The sequence below is a fragment of the Bos indicus genome, chromosome 26, assembly GCF_029378745.1.
Source record: "Bos indicus isolate NIAB-ARS_2022 breed Sahiwal x Tharparkar chromosome 26, NIAB-ARS_B.indTharparkar_mat_pri_1.0, whole genome shotgun sequence".
Classification (NCBI taxonomy): domain Eukaryota; kingdom Metazoa; phylum Chordata; class Mammalia; order Artiodactyla; family Bovidae; genus Bos; species Bos indicus.
The window spans coordinates 15,361,760-15,377,778 of record NC_091785.1 but is presented as its reverse complement, the minus strand read 5'-3'; the positions used below and the strand labels follow the sequence as shown (position 1 = coordinate 15,377,778).

Genomic DNA, 16,019 nt, shown 5'->3' with positions numbered 1-16,019 from the left:
CACTGTCAGCCTTAGCAGATACAGAAATGCCTGCTTTGGGGAACCCTAGATAGATGGAATGGGTGGGACACAGGGAATGGGGGCAGTGGGAGATAGGTCGAAGAAGGAGGGGATATATGAATACATATATACTTGATTCACTTCACTGTGCAGCAGAAAACTAACACAACATTATAAAGCAATTATATCCCCAGCAAAGTAAAGAGAGTCCCAGACTGTGGATTTAATCCCAGCTCTACCCTTACTAGGGCTTCCCTGATGGCTCAGTTGGTAAAGAATTTGCCTGCAGTGCAAGAGACCTGGGTTCCATCCCTGGGTTGGGAAGAACTCCTGGAGAAGGAAATGGCAACCCACTCCAGTAACCTTGCCTGGGAAATCCCACGAACAGACGAGCCTGGCGGGCTAGAGTCCACGGGGTCACAAGAGCCGCACACGACTTAGTGACTAAACCACCACCCCATACTAGCTGTGTAAACTTGGGTAAGTTACCTATCTTCTCAGAGCCTGAGCATCCCCTTCCATGATATATAGGTAATAAAAGTACCTACCTCAGAAGGTTGTAATGAGGGTGACAGATAATACACGTAGGGTAGTCAAAACAAGTCCCAAGCAAAGTTCAAACTAAATGCTGGCTCTTATTGCTCTCTTACTTTGACAGCTTTCCTTTCCCTCTTGACTACTTTCTTTTTTCTCTTCCACACTCTTGTTAGTTTCCTATTACTACTGTGACAAATGGCCTCAAATGTGGTGTAAACAATACAGATTTGTTATCTTCAGCTCTGGAGGCCAGAAGTCTCAGGTGGGTTGGCAGGGCTGTTTTCCTTCTGGAGGCCCAGCATCTCGAGGCAGCCTAAATCCCTTGGCTCCTGACCCCTTTCTTACATTAGTCCGACCTTCTATGAGGGACTCTGTGATCCTCTTGCCTCCCTCTTATAAGAACCCTCTTGACTAGGTTGAGCCCACTCAGGTAATCTAGCATAATCCCCTCATCTCAAAATCTTTAAAAACATCGGCAAAGTTCCTTTTGTCCTGTTAAGAAACATGTGTATAGGTTATGGGGATTAAGACTTGGACAATTCACAGGATCACTGGCATTATTCAATGTACTAGACATATTTTTCCTAAGCCTAAAGTTGCAGACTGGCAAGACTTAGGAAGACCAAGATGGAAAAGACAATAACATTAGTAGCTAATGTTTTGAACACTGACTATGTGCCTGGCACTATGCAAAGCGCTTTAGGTACTTTATCTTACTGAGGTCTCAAATGCACGACATGTGAGAGTTCAGTTGTATCCAACTCTGTGCGACGCTACTGTAGCCCGCCAGGCTCCTCTGTCCATGGGATTTTCCAGGCAAGAATACTAGAGTGGGTGGCCATGTCCTCTTCCAGAGGATCTTCCCAACCCAGGGATCACACCTGTGTCTCCTGCGTCTTCTGCACTGCAGGCATATTCTTCCCTGCTGAGCCATCAGGGAAGCCCTAGGTCTCTGAGCAACTTCATAAAATTACTATCTTACAGAAAGGTTAACTTCTCATCTAAAGCTGTACAGCTAGTAGATGACAAAGCTTATGTAAAACCAGGTCATTTTGATTCTAGAGTATTTGACCAAGAGCGCCTTGCCCTATACCTTAAGCTACTATAACTGGAGGCACCATGACCACTAGGACGTTGAAGGCTATGCCATGAGAGACACAGAGAGACAGGGGTCCTGCAGACCCTAGGCTATAAGGTCCACACAGATGGTAGAGCTTCAGAATATTTTCTTATACTCAAAGGAGAAAGCTTGGGGTTACTAAAGAGTTTCTTCAAATGCAGACTTGAACAAAAAAGCCACGAAGGGACCAGCTAAAGAGGGAAAGTGAAAAGTCGGTTCCTGACCCCAGGCCAACCCTGTGATTCTAGTCAACCTCCCCCAAAGAAGAGAGAACCTCATAGTCTCTCCGGGAGAGAATTCCAACCAAGTCAGATTGACTCAGATCCTCCAAAGCCCTACCAGGAAGTTTCAGAACCCCGGCTGGCCACCAGAATGGTCACACCCACAGCACAACAGTCGGTATACACCAGGACCAAACCTCGCCCTAGCGTCTGTCCCACAACTGCTATGAGAACCATGTGCCACAGGTTCCAACAAGGGTCCAGCAGTCTTACCAACAGCCACAATGAGCAGCTTCTTTTCCTATCAGTTCTTTTCACGGAGAATGGCTCGAAACCAACTGTGATTAGCTAAAGTGGGAAAGGGTAAGCTAAACACTTGCTAAGCATGCCAATTATGGTGGTTTAACTAGCCGTAGCGTTCCAAAACCTCAGTTGCTAAACAATTTAGCCATAGCCCTATCTGTAATTTTCTAATGAGCCAAGTTCAAGTTATTTGGTTTCACCCCACCAAAAAAGAGCCAGTTGTTTGTTTTTGGTGATGAACCTAACTAAGAGTTGATACAGGAAAGCATAGTGGTCAAGGGAACAGAGTCTGGAGCCAGCCAGCTCTGACTGAATCCTGGCCCTGGCACTTTCTTGCTCTGACTTCATGTATGTTACCTAACCTTTTAGTTCCTCGGTTTTCCTGTCTTCAGAGGGGGCATAAAAATAGAAGTCTATATGTCCTTATACAAAATCAGAAGATTTTTGGCTTTGGTAATGGCAAAACAGTACATATGTCATATATTAAATAATGCTGTAGGTGAGATCTATAGCAAACATGTCCATCATTTCCAAAATAAAAAATGTATATATACTTCTTAACAGGTGAGAAAAATTAAGACCAAAAGAACCTCACGTCATTTCAGACCAAATTTTGTAGCCAAACATGAAAACCGGTTTTGAGAGTTTTTTTTTTTAATTTTGGAATTGCAGGTAAGGGATAACAGGTCTCTGGCATTTAGCACCTAATGCTGTTGTTAGGATTAAATGAACTGACAAATATAAAGTACTTAGAATGCAGTGTTAGCAACAACAACTGTTACTATTATTTTTATCTAAGTAGACTTAGTAGGGGGCTATGACTAGGAAATTGTTAATTTATGACTAAATTTGACTTGGAAATTAGTACTTGGGAGATTAGTAGTCATTATGAATATCCCAGGGCAGATATCTAAGATGATGGACATATTATATATCTTCATTCTCCAGTATGGTAGCAACTAGCAACATGTGACAATTAAGTGCTTGAAATGTGACTAATCTCATTTAATTTTAACTTATTCAAAGTTAAATGTAAATAGCCCTATGTGACTTGTAGCTACCCTGACTGGACAGCACAGCTATAGAGGGCCGGGTTCCAATCTGGCTCATGAAAACCTATATAGATGAATTATAGCACTTGACTTATAAAAAAAAAAAAAAAACAAGCCCTAGTCCTGCACCCTGGGAGAAGAGAAGACCACATGATGCTGAAGAGGGTTTTCTCTTCCTTTCTAGACCCTGTAGCTAGCCATTCACAAAGTGCATCCTTGATATCGTCTTCTTCCTTCTCGACTCCCCACTTCCCCATCTCCAGCTCCATAGGAAACCCCACATAATTGGGCCACACGCTTCCCTAAGCCTCCATCAATACCCCTCAGCCTTCTCCAGGAGTACCAGGCTCCCCAGTCACCTGCCCTCACTCTCCCCAACCAAATTTCCACCTGCTAAGGGCCAAGATCTTAACCAAGCATCTAGAGGAAAGCCCCTGGATCATACCAGTTCACACTAAAAGCTGTTACTGCTTTTTCTCTCCTCTCCTCTGCTATGCTACTCCTTCAAACTCAAAGCTCTATATTGTTGTGCTCCCCCAGACCTCTTCTTCCCTCAAGCACAGTGACACCAGGCAAAGAAAGCAGGAGCCCAGGCTGAAGCAACTGTTATCCTACATAGGCTGATTGCCACCCAGGTGTGGTATGGCAGGGACTGCCAACACACAGGTGCAAAGCAGCCTCACTCTGTGCAAATATCCCCTCTCACCCAGGCATGGGAAACATTCCCTGCTTTCTGCTTGGAAAAACAGCAAGCACAATTCTTTTCAACTTTCCATTATTCATTTAAAAATTTTTAGGTAACAAATTGTACATTAAATGAATTGTTTAAAGTATACAACAAAAGCCCAGAGAAGACTGTAACTTAGAATGGCTGCAAATAGCAAAAGAAAACCAACCACCTTCAGTGGAATCTAGCTTCACCACAACCCACTGGAGCATGGAATTTTTAATGACACAGGTCAACCTTGGCGCATATCCAAGGAGCTTATTTTACTAGAAGGACTGGAAGACAGTCCCCTCCAGCTCTTACTTGGTCCCCAGGCTTAGACCAAAGATGATTACTATGCATCCTGGCTATAAGGAAAATTTCCCCAGTGGGGTTGTAAGTGGAGGACAATTTGAATGGTAAACATTATGCTCTTCTCTGAATCCTCTTCTCCAAAACAGAGATTTGTATTGAAGAACCAAAGCCATAGCACTATTTCCAGAGAGGCTTCTAGGTGCAAGCAGTGTGCCAAGAAAGCCACAGTGAAGTCCTTCAGTAGGGAAAAGGAAACATCTACATAAATACTTCTCAAAGAATGCTGAGCGGAGAAAAAGCCAGGAAGGTAAAATGCTGCAGGCATCAGAGCCTGAGAGAGCCGACTATTTGGGACTGGGGTGTGAGGGAAGGTCTTATGGCAGCAACAAAACTGGTTAGGATTTAGAGTGATGACATGGAGCAGAAAGGGCACTCAGGAAGAGCAAAGGATGTTTTAGACTACAACACCCCAGGTATTCTTCAGAAAGCATCTGTGAAGATATGCCTGGATACAGCATCCAGAGATAGTCGACCACCCCTTCTCCCCCAGGGCCAACTGGGCCCTGTAAGTGCATCTACGGGGTCACCTAAATCCACCTCCCAAGACAGGCTCTCAAAAATTCTTCCTGGCAGGTTACAGCACCCCAGGCCTTGGCTGTGCCCATTCTGACAGGGACCCCACCCTATCCCTACCAGGGATTCTTAGCAGAAACACAAGAAATGCACTAATCCTGCAGGGATCTAAATGACCTAGTGGCAAATTTTGCATGATGCAACCCCAATTAAGAACCATGTGGAAATAAAACTTTTCCATCAAGTGACTCCTACTTAACATCTATTGAGGGTGCTCCCTCTTTAAAATGATGCTGCTAAATCTTTGGATGATGGATGATGGATCTCTCTTACCATCATCTCTCTTACTAATGAATAATTAGTTGAGTCAGTTGTACCAATTGTCTCATGACTTAAATACAAGGCAAGGGGGGCGGGGGGGGGGGGACCATAAATTTACACTGTGCATTTAACATCAGCCACAATGGAGGACTTTTCCTTCTAGGTTATTCATTATCACAGCACTAGAGGACTTTAAGAAAAAAGACGCAGCCATGTGTCTAGTGGCCAGTGAAAGTGAGCCCCAGGTCCAAAATTGTATTTTCTAGGACTTGATGTAGCTAATCTCTCCAGGAACAATCTCTTGAGCACTTTTCCTTGAAATACTGTCGCTTAGGGACCGACCGCCTCGGAAAGAGTTTATATTTTTCATCTTTGTGCTGCACACACAAAATGCAGTGGAGACCCAAGGCAGACATTTGAAGGGGCGAAGGAAGCCCTACCAGGGTGTCCTCCAGCCCATGTGAGGCTGGCTCTCGTCCCCTCGGGAGTCGCCTGCCTCAGTTTTCCCCTGGAGATGGGGCGGGAGAGGGACACTCTCCCTCCAGGTACAACTGGGTGAGGTTGGCTGCCCTCGGCGGCTCTACTGACTGGTTCAGAGATTACAAGCCCCTCTCTCCCCTTCTCCACGCCTCGGGAACCGAGCTCCAGAGTCTCCTCCTCACCTTTCCTCTGCTGGCCGGGCGCGCCGGAGTCCCCAAGTTGCAGCGTCCTTCTGGAACGTGCCTGTCGCTAACGGCGTCGGGTGTCCCCGCTACTGTGTGTCAGCGGCGGAGCGGATGCCAGGAGCGCGCAGAGCCGGGCAAGTGCCCGGGAGGCAGAGCCCGGGAGGCACAGCCGGGGCGCGCCGCCGCCGCTCCCGCTCGGGGGTCTGCCGCCCCCGCCGCCCGTCCGGCCCCGCGCCGCCCCGTGCGCCCCCGCCCGGCGCCGCTACCTCGCTCCGCGCCCGCCGAGTTCTGCGCGCTGCCCTGACGGCGGCGCGGGCGGCAGCGGGGCCCCCGCCCTGGGCCGGGCTTTCCCAGAACTCGCCCGCCCCGGGTGAGAGGCCGCGAGCGCCGCCGCGGGCCGCCGGGCGGCCGGGGGGAGAGGCCTGAGACGGGCCCGCCCCCGGGCCGCGGGCCGCGCGGAGAAGGCAGGCGCGAGGGGCGGACCCGGCCGCCACCCTGGCCCTGGACGTCGGCCCGGCGACCCCCGCCCGGCCTCCCAAGGCCGCCCGGCGTCCGGGCCACAGTGGGAGCTGGAGAGAGTGCGGCGGGGTCGCCCGGCTCTGGCCGGAGAGCCGAAACTCGGTCCAACTCAGGCCGCGGGAATTTATAGTCTCACACCTTCAGCCAGGCACCGTCCCTGCTCGACACACACACACGGAAACTGAGGCTCTTGAAGGTTAAATTACTTGACCAAGGTTACTCTGTAAGGGCAGCACCGAGTCTCCAATGTGTTCCGTCATTCATCCAACAACGATTTATTATTGAGCACCACAGTGTGCCCAGTGCTGTGCCAGGCTACGGAGTTTAGTGACCATCCAAATAGTGACATCCAGGTCTGTGGACTCCAAATCTAGTGTCTTTCGTTGCCGAAGCAAGCAGGAGGTGTTCAGCGCTGCCAGAAACTGCAGCCTCTGCACCCTGGCCGTTGAGGTGGTTTTTATACCCAACTCGCAGTCAAGAGAGCCAGAGACCTGGAGAAAAATCGAATTATCACACCCCACCTCCCCTAAATACCTCTCCCTCTTTACCTATTAATGGACCAACACGTTCCGTAGGTATGACCCCTCCTCCTGCATTCAGTCAAGCTCAGTTCCTGTGGCCCCTACCCCTCCCGTCTGTCCACTCCTTGTACTCCCTCACACCGCAGCCATGTGGTCCTTCCTCTTCTGCAACTTTAACCTGTGCAGAAACCTTCATCGGCCCCCACCTGCCTTCCAGACTAACTCCCCGTTACGTGGGACATGGTGTTTCTCCCACTCTGCACCTCTACCTGGAAGGGTCCCACCTCCTCCCACATATTTCCTCTTGCTCAAGTTTGACCCCTTCTTTCAGGTCACTGTTAAAAGTGGCCTCCCATCCTTTGAGCTTCCAGGCACAGGAGGAGTTGGAGCAAAGAATGCACAGGAGGGTGTACCGAAGAATTCCGCCTTTAAGAAAAGTATGTCAGCCTGGGTCCTTACACTGTTTTGCTGTTTTCTCACCACTAGGATTTTAATGAAAATCAACATTACCTCCTTCCTTGAGAGCTGGTTGTGGAAAGACCTCTGCAGAAGACGGAGGAAAGTTTTTGTTCATGAAAAGCTTGAGATTTTAGCACGAGAGGAATAGGAAATAGTCACTGACCCCAACCCCTGTGCCTGCACGGTCCTGAGGAGGTGAATGAGGCTCCAGGAAAAAGGAAGCATTATTGACAATACACAAGGTAGGCTTTTTATTCAATATACAGTTTTGGATTGTGGTTTTATAATGCATTTAATGAATTAGTAATATCAAACATCATTAATCACCTGGAGCCCTCAAAGGCTTGTCTGGTTTTTTTGAAAAAATAGGCACACAGGAATTAGATTGTTGCAAACTGATAGATGCACAAGCAGTTAACATGGATCCTCCAAATGAGTCACTTCACTATTAGAAACCAAGGAAAGTCTAGGTCCGTTAGGCAGGAAAGTTATCTGAGTGTGATAATCAATAAGCCCCCATTCCTCGAAAAGCCCTTCCCCAATTTTTTGCAAAGAGATCAGGTCCAGATCAATGTCCTTTGCTCGCCCCCTCCATCCCTCTCTAAATGAGACTGGAGGGAGCCGTGTCCCTGAGGCTGCCTCACCGCATTGGAATGTCTGAGCTAACAGTGCTTCCAGAGGGTTCATTGCTCCTCTGAACAGCACTGCCCAGACTTTCTGGAGATTTTAATTCACTCCCCAACCTCGCCAACAGTTGCACACAAGGTGCCTTTTTTACACCCTGCTCTCTGTTCAGTGAAACACACAGACCATCTCAGGGGAACAATGGCTCCATTCAAGACTTTTTCAAAAGTACAGCGTATAACCTCCACACTGTGGGTTGCTGCCAGCCATTATCTGGAGGAAGAAAGACAGTCAGATAAAGTGCTTGTGAATTGGGGGAGCACTGGACAGTTTCCATGGAAAATTCAGTTTCAATCAACTGAGTTATGCATCTTTGTATACAAGACCATTTTGCATAGTCAAAAACAACAACAAAAACAAAAGCCCCAAGAAATATTGCTGTGGAAGCTATTTAAATGTAGTGCATCTTTGTTTGGAATTCCAGAAGAAAGTACACATCTCTTTTGAACTTGTTACCTAATGGTCTCCATTTGATGGAAATTGATTAAGTTGTAAACGTTGGGCTAGGAAATGTAAGTTGTAAAATCATTTTAAGAAATGGAATCGTGTCCCCACTTTCTTCCTCTCACATCCTGTAATTTTTTATGTGGAGGGGGGTGTCTCTGACTTCATGGTTGTTGCTGCCAGTGGAAGGCTACAGTCCCCCTACTGCACATATTCAGAAGAAAAGATTGGCCCTTTGCCACACTCAACAAGCCAGCCATCAGTTAACCCATTTATAAACAAACCTTAAGGCTGGGAACTGCACAGGCACAACTGACAAACGTATTGATCTTTGTTCAACAGTAGGCAATGGCACCGCACTCCAGTACACTTGCCTGGAAAATCCCATGGACAGAGGAGCCTGGTAGGCTGCAGTCCATGGGGTCCCTAAGAGTCGGACACGACTGAGTGACTTCACTTTCCCTTTTCACTTTCATGCATTGGAGAAGGACATGGCAACCCACTCCAGTGTTCTTGCCTGGAGAATCCCAGGGACAGGGGAGCCTGGTGGGCTGCCGTCTATGGGGTCGCACAGAGTCGGACACGACTGAAGCAACTTAGCAGCAGCAGCAGCTAATTGCTAAGCAGAGGAATTTGCCAACAGACTTTTGGGTCAGCTTTGGAAGCCAAGGAAGAACTGAAGGAACAAGGCGGCCCCGAGTTTAGGAATCACCCTTTCCTCTCATTCTAAGTCAATGCATCAGACTGTACGGGGTTTACCAGCTGTCTGCAAATATGCTAGTGCATTCAGAGAATGGCCACAGAGCCCAAAACAAGTTTGCTGGAGTTTTCTCATATGTGAGGGTAGAAGTACTAAAGCGGTTCAAGGTTGGCAGAAATACCAGCATGTTAGAGCAGTGGGTAGCTCTACTTCTGAGGGGTGACAGGAGTGAGGGTGGGGGAGATCTGTCTCTCAACATGGCCAATATTAGGGGCACAGACCCATGTGGGTCCACTTGAGTTGATAACCTTAATCCACTCCCAGGTGTGAGTGAGCCCTTGAGCACGTTACTTACCTCTTCGTGCCTCATTGTCCTCTTTTGTAAACTATACCTACCCTGCATGGTGGTTGTGAGGACTAAGTGAGTTAATCTATGTGAAGCACTTAAAGAAATAAAACTCAGAACTTAATTTTCATGTATATGTATGGTATTTAAAAATTGTGATCTCCTTTGAATATTGCAAATGTCTTGGTGTTTTGACAGAAAGTCCATCCATTTTTTTTTTCCCTTGAAATATTCTGGAATCTCATTGTAATATCTGGTTCAGTTGCTATCCATAAAAGGTAGGGGTAGCTCAAATCATCTCAAGGAGCCATAAATAAAAATTATAAAAGCACAATTAAAAAAAAAATTAACTGTCCTGGAATCCCAAAGCATAGACTTTGGGGCAAGAGACTTCTCGAGAGGTAGGTTTTAAGGTTTCATATCATTCTAAGTGGCCAAAATGTTGAAGAGAACTCTGGTATGGTTGTGGAGTTCAAAGGAAATAATAGTCTTTTGAAAAAAATCATCTTTTCTACAAATTTAGTTGAAGTAAGTCATTAGGAAAATGGCCATGGCTCCTGGGTGATCCCAAGTGCTATGAATTGTCCATAAATCATCAGACTGGTCACCTGTGGAGAGTAGATGACATGGAGCAGGTTTTCACTGGCTATTAATTTGTTCACTGATTCTCCAACTGGTATCTTGATGCTTATTAACTGTGCAAGCCCCACTGCAAGCTCATTCTTTGGTTTCTCTGTCACTCCTCCTGCATTAATGTTAGCATGTTACTATCTGCCAGCTCTCCCAGATCCTTTTATTAGCAATCATCATTCTCACCACTCCTTCTGCCAGAAATTATAATGATGATAATAGCGGCTCTAATTATTTACCATTGTGCTGTTCTTTGATTCTTTTATGCAAAAATATCAGTATATTTTGATATGCAATATGCATTTGCAATATGCCAATGTATGGAGCACCTACTATTTGTCAAGCATTGTATGCCAGAGATATAAACAGTGAACACAATAGTCAGCAAAATCCCGGCTTTCATGGTGCTTATACTCTGGTATCCATAGACAATGAGCTATGTAAAAAGTAAAGCATATGGAGAAGGAAATGGCAACCCACTCCAGTATTCTTGCCTGGAAATCCCATGGACAGTGGAACCTGGTGGGCTACAGTCCATGGGGTCGCAAAGAGTCGGACACGACTGAGCGACTTCACTTTCACTTTCAAGAAATAAATAAATGTATTTATATTGCAAAAAAAAAAAAGAAAAGAAAAGCATGTAGTATAGTAGAAGGTGATGAATGCTTGAGAAAAGTAAAGCAAAGAAAAAAAGAGTGTGGCAGAGCTTGGAGAGGATTGCAATTTTAAATAGAATGTCTCAGGTAAGACTTCTTTACTTCTTTACTGGAGTAAAGGCTATAGGAAGCGAGGGAGGGTGGAAGACACTGCTTATTTCCCCCTAATATCCATCCTCCACTTGTTTCTTTTAGGCTGGCACTTCTTTTTCTTCATTCTTATGTTCTTGGGGCAGCTTCCCACCCTGTGCTAGCTGTCTAACCCTGACAAAGACGTTGCGAGCAGTGTATAAAAGAACATTTCCGTCAGCCATAGCTCTGAGTGTGTAAAATGTGCTCCACACTTGCCCTCCTGAGCAACTGTACTTTCTCTAAAGTCCGAGTTGCTCCTCTGACTCTTCCTTTCTCCTCTGCCTACCTTTCCTTCTGCTCTCCCAGCCCTTCCCGTATCCTTTCGATCTCTTCTCTTTTCTCTCAAACACTGTCTCTCTCACTAACATGGCTTGTTTGTGTGACGTATTTTTATAACCGTTCTCTAGGCCTGATTTTATTCATTACTTAAGTATAGATTTTACTAATATAATGAAGAAAGTTGGGAAAACAGAGTCTAAATTACTTTTAACAACATTTAAAACCTGCGCATAGAGAATAGATATCTTCTCTTCCGAGTGCCATGGACATTTACAATAATGGGCCAAGAAAATCTCAAGAAATTCCAGGAAATATATGAGCTATATTCTCTGACTAAAATGCAAGAAAACTAGAAATTAATATTAAATATTTTAAACCAAAAACATCAACTGCTCAACAGTTAAACCATGTTCTTCTAAACACATAAGAAATACAAATGATAATTGTAGATTTCTTAGAATATGACAAAATAAGAATATTATATAATCTAAATTTATGAGAGGTGGCTAAGTCAGTAATTAAATGCAAATGTGCATCTTTAAATGTTTTTATTATTAAACAAGAAAGTATAAAAATATATGAAGTGAGAATTCAAATGTTAAAAAAAAATGCCAAAAGCAATTCCAAGAAAAATAAAAAATAAAGTAAAAATGAAAGCCTAACCAACTAGAAGTTAAATCTAAGAGCTGGTTTTTTGGAAAATGTAAAATGCCTTTGAGGGGAGCATTAAAACACAGTTAACACTTCTGTAAAACATAATCAAGAATAAAAACACAAACAAAATTATAAAAGGGAAACAGAACACTATAACAGATATGTGATACTTTCAATTATAAAAGAATACCATGATAAAGTTTGTTGCTGTTGCTGTGCTGTGCCCAGTTGTGTCTGCCTCTGCAACCTGTGGACTGTAGCCCACCAGGCTCCTCTGTCCATGGAATTCTCCAGGCAAGGATACTGGAGTCATTTGCCGTTTCCTACTCCAGGGATCGAACCCCTATCTCTTGCATCTCCTGCACTGGCAGATGGATTCTTTACCACTAGTGCCACCTGGGAAGACCATGATAAAGTTTAAGCTAATCAATTTTTTAAAATCTGCCTTAAATTGATAATATTCTGAGAAATCATATTACCACAATTGATCCAAGAAGTAGAAAAGTCTTTGTTTCCTTTGGAACACCATTGCTGGGTTCGAAAATTTCTTCCTTACAATTCTTGTTTTCCCAAGTTATTAGCTGTAGACCATGTTTGCTCCAGCCTCCATTGCAGCTGGGGCAGTGACCAGGGGCGGCATCATCAGTCAGGCATATGCGTGAGAGAACTAGATTCAAAAGTGAACAATTTGAAGACAGAAATTCTATACAGAATACATTTTGCTGGCAACAGTGAGAGCAAACAAACTAAACTTTTGGGGGCATCTGTAAAGCTTGAAAGGTGGTGCCAAGGCGGCTTCAGTGCTGGTGGCAGATGGGATTCCTGAAACGTTGAGTTCCTGGCAATGGTGCTAACTTATGGCTTCCAGGGCCTGGGAAATTATTTGGGGCATTATTCTTGGAAGCCTAGTTTTGAGGCTAACTCTCCAGCTCTCAACAATTCTGCAAGTTACTCAAATTCCTTTTGGTAGATTGCTTTCTTGCCTAAGTTAGTTTCTGTTACTTATAACTGAGAATACTAACACAATAATCAATGAAAAAAAAAGTGAAAGTAGGTAATGAATTGATTAAATGTTTACTGAGTGACTTTTAGTGTAGGAATTGTATAAGGTACTAGGAAAACAACAGTGACTGGGAAGGATTGACATAATCTCTACTGTCATCAAGTGTATAATTTAATGGAGTACTTATCAATGAATCCATACACAAAAAGGTTTTAGTATGGTATTTTCACCTGCTAATATTTAATCAGTGTAAAGAGTCTCTGTGGGCAAATATATTTTAAAATGCTGGAGGTTTACAATTCACAGTGACATACTAAAAATTATGAGAAATCCCAAATAAATAACCATTTAACTCTGTTTAATCCGGAGCTGAGGGCTTCCCTTGTGGCTCAGTGCAAAAGAATCTGCCTGCCACTGCAGGAGGTTCCGAGTTGCATCCCTGGGTACAGAAGAGCCCCTGGAGAAGGAAACAGCAACCCACGCCAGTATTCTTGCCTGGGAAATCCCACGGACAGAGGAGCCTGGCGGGTTACAGTTCATGGGGTCGAAAAAGAGTCAAACACGACTTAGTGACAGGGCATGCATGCCTGCTTCAGGTATCTTCATGCATGAGGCCAATCCTAATTTACTTCTTTTAGATGATGTGTATCGTGTAAAAGTAGGTTCCTGGGTATCTAAAGGACTATGCAAGAGCCAAGATGACTCTGAAACAGTGAAGGAAAGGGATGTACTCTACCAAATATAGAAACTTTTAGACAAAATTATAGGATAAGTTCTCTGTGGTCTCAGAGTAGAAAAGGAGTTCTTTGATGAGGTTCTTGTAAAAGCTAAGGAGTAAGAGAAAATCGGTAAATTTGGCTTTAATCATATACCCTGTGTAACCATGTGCTAAGTCGATTCAGTCATGTTCGACTCTGTGATCGTATGAATTGTAGCCCTCCAGGCTCCTCTGTCCATGGGATTCTCCAGGCAAGAATACTGAAGAGGGTTGCAATTTCCTTCTCCATGGGGATCTTCTCAACCCAGGGATAGAACGTAAGTCTCCTGCGTCTCCTGCATCACAGGAGGATTCTTTACCACTGAGCCACAAATGATGCCCATACATACAACCACAGGCCTCTTTAACAAAGTCAAAACAAAATCTGAAGATTGAAGGAAAAAAGTTGCAACATAATAACCAATAAATCATTAGTGTCTTTTAAAGACTGTCTTGAAATCAGCAAGAAAAATAGAAAATGGGCAAATGCTATGAGTAGGTAATTTATAGAAAATATAAACCGTATTTATAATCTGGAAAAAAATAAAAATATTTTAAAATGAGATACTTTTTACATAAAAAAAAAAGCTATCTCAGCTACTTGACCTGAAAAGTTTTAAAGTCTGGCAAGAATAAATGTTAGAATTATACTGTTGCTGAGACTATAAATGAGTACAACCTCTTTTAAGAGTCATTAGACAACATCTACTCCAGTTTCACATCTGTGTCTATACAGAGAAAGTTCTTCATATATACATAAAGACATACTATAATTTCTTTGCAGCTTGTTGTTAATTACCAAAATAAATTGAAACAAGCCTGAATATATGTTGGCTTAAAGCTCAACATTCAGAAAACAAAGATCATGGCATCTGGTCCCATCACTTCATGGGAAGTAGATGGGGAAACAGTGGAAACAGTGGCTGACTTTATTTGTGGGGGCTCCAAAATCACTGCAGATGGTGACTGCAGCCATGAAATTAAAAGACACTTACTCCTTGGAAGGAAAATTATGACCAACCTAGATAGCATATTCAAAAGCAGAGACATTACTTTGCCAACAAAGGTTCGTCTAGTCAAGGCTATGGTTTTTCCAGTGGTCATGTATGGATGTGAGAGTTGGACTGTGAAGAAGGCTGAGCGCCAAAGAACTGATGCTTTTGAACTGTGGTGTTGGAGAAGACTCTTGAGAGTCCCTTGGACTGCAAGGAGATCCAACCAGTCCATTGTGAAGGAGATCAGCCCTGGGTTTTCTTTGGAAGGAATGATGCTAAAGCTGAAACTCCAGTACTTTGGCCACCTCATGTGAAGAGTTGACTCATTGGAAAAGACTCTGATGCTGGGAGGGATTGGAGGCAGGAGAAGAAGGGGACGACAGAGGATGAGATGGCTGGATGGCATCAACGACTCGATGGACGTGAGTTTGAGTGAACTCCGGGAGTTGGTGATGGACAAGCAGGCCTGGCGTGCTGCGATTCATGGGGTCGGACACGTGTCACAAAGAGTCAGACATGACTGAGCAACTGAACTGAACTGAACTGAATATATGAATGTTTGTTGGTGAATGCACTAACACATTTGTTTTTGTTTACTCGTGACCAAATGCTGTACAATAGCTTATGTGAATAAATTAGATTTGTGAATTTAAACATGGGTATATCTCAAAAATATAATTTTGAGTGAAAAAGAAAAATTGCAGAATGACCTTTACAGTATGATAGCATTGCTGTAAATTTGAAAAACAAACAAAATAAGATAATATCTGGTTTATGGGAATATGTGAAATGCAAGTATTGAAAACATGGATAAGATGTGTGCACATGAACTTCATGGTAGGGATTTGCCTCTAGACAGGTAAGGAACTGAAAGAGAAGGGTATAAAAATCATTTCAATTATATCTGTAATATTTTTGATTTCTAAAAATATCTGAAACTGGACTTTATTAAAATTAAAAACTTCTCTGCAAAACACACTGTCAAGATGATGAGAAGACAGCCGCAGATTGGGAGAAAATATTTGCAAAAGACACATCTGCTAAAGGACTATTATCCAAAATATACAGAGAGTTTTGAAAACTCACTAAGAGACTTCCGTGGTGGTTCCTTAAAGGAAATCAGTCCTGAATATTCATTGGAAGGACTGAAGCTGAAGTTGAAGCTCCAATACTTCAGCCACCTGATGCAAAGAGCTGTCTCATTGGAAAAGACCCTGATGCTGGGAAAGACTGAAGGCAGGAGGAGAAGGAGATGACAGAGGATGAGATGGTTGGACAGCATCACCAACTCGATGGACATGAGTTTGAGCAAGCTGCGGGAATTGGTAATGAACAGGGAGGCCTGGCATCCTGTGGTCCATGGGGTGGCAAAGAGTCAGACACGACTGAGCGACTGAACTGAACTGAACTGGTGGTCTAGTGGCTAA

The 16,019-nt window shown here is 44.1% G+C and overlaps 1 protein-coding gene across 1 annotated transcript in view; it reads right to left on the bottom strand.

Moving 5' to 3' along the window:
- The window catches only part of PLCE1 (phospholipase C epsilon 1), a 376,762-nt gene extending 370,757 nt beyond the window's left edge, over positions 1-6,005 (bottom strand). Inside the window, exon 1 of the mRNA XM_019953110.2 lies at positions 5,811-6,005. The gene's annotated coding sequence lies outside the window, so the exon portion shown is untranslated. The remainder of the gene's footprint in view (positions 1-5,810) is intronic.
- Between the last annotated feature and the right edge of the window lie 10,014 nt (positions 6,006-16,019).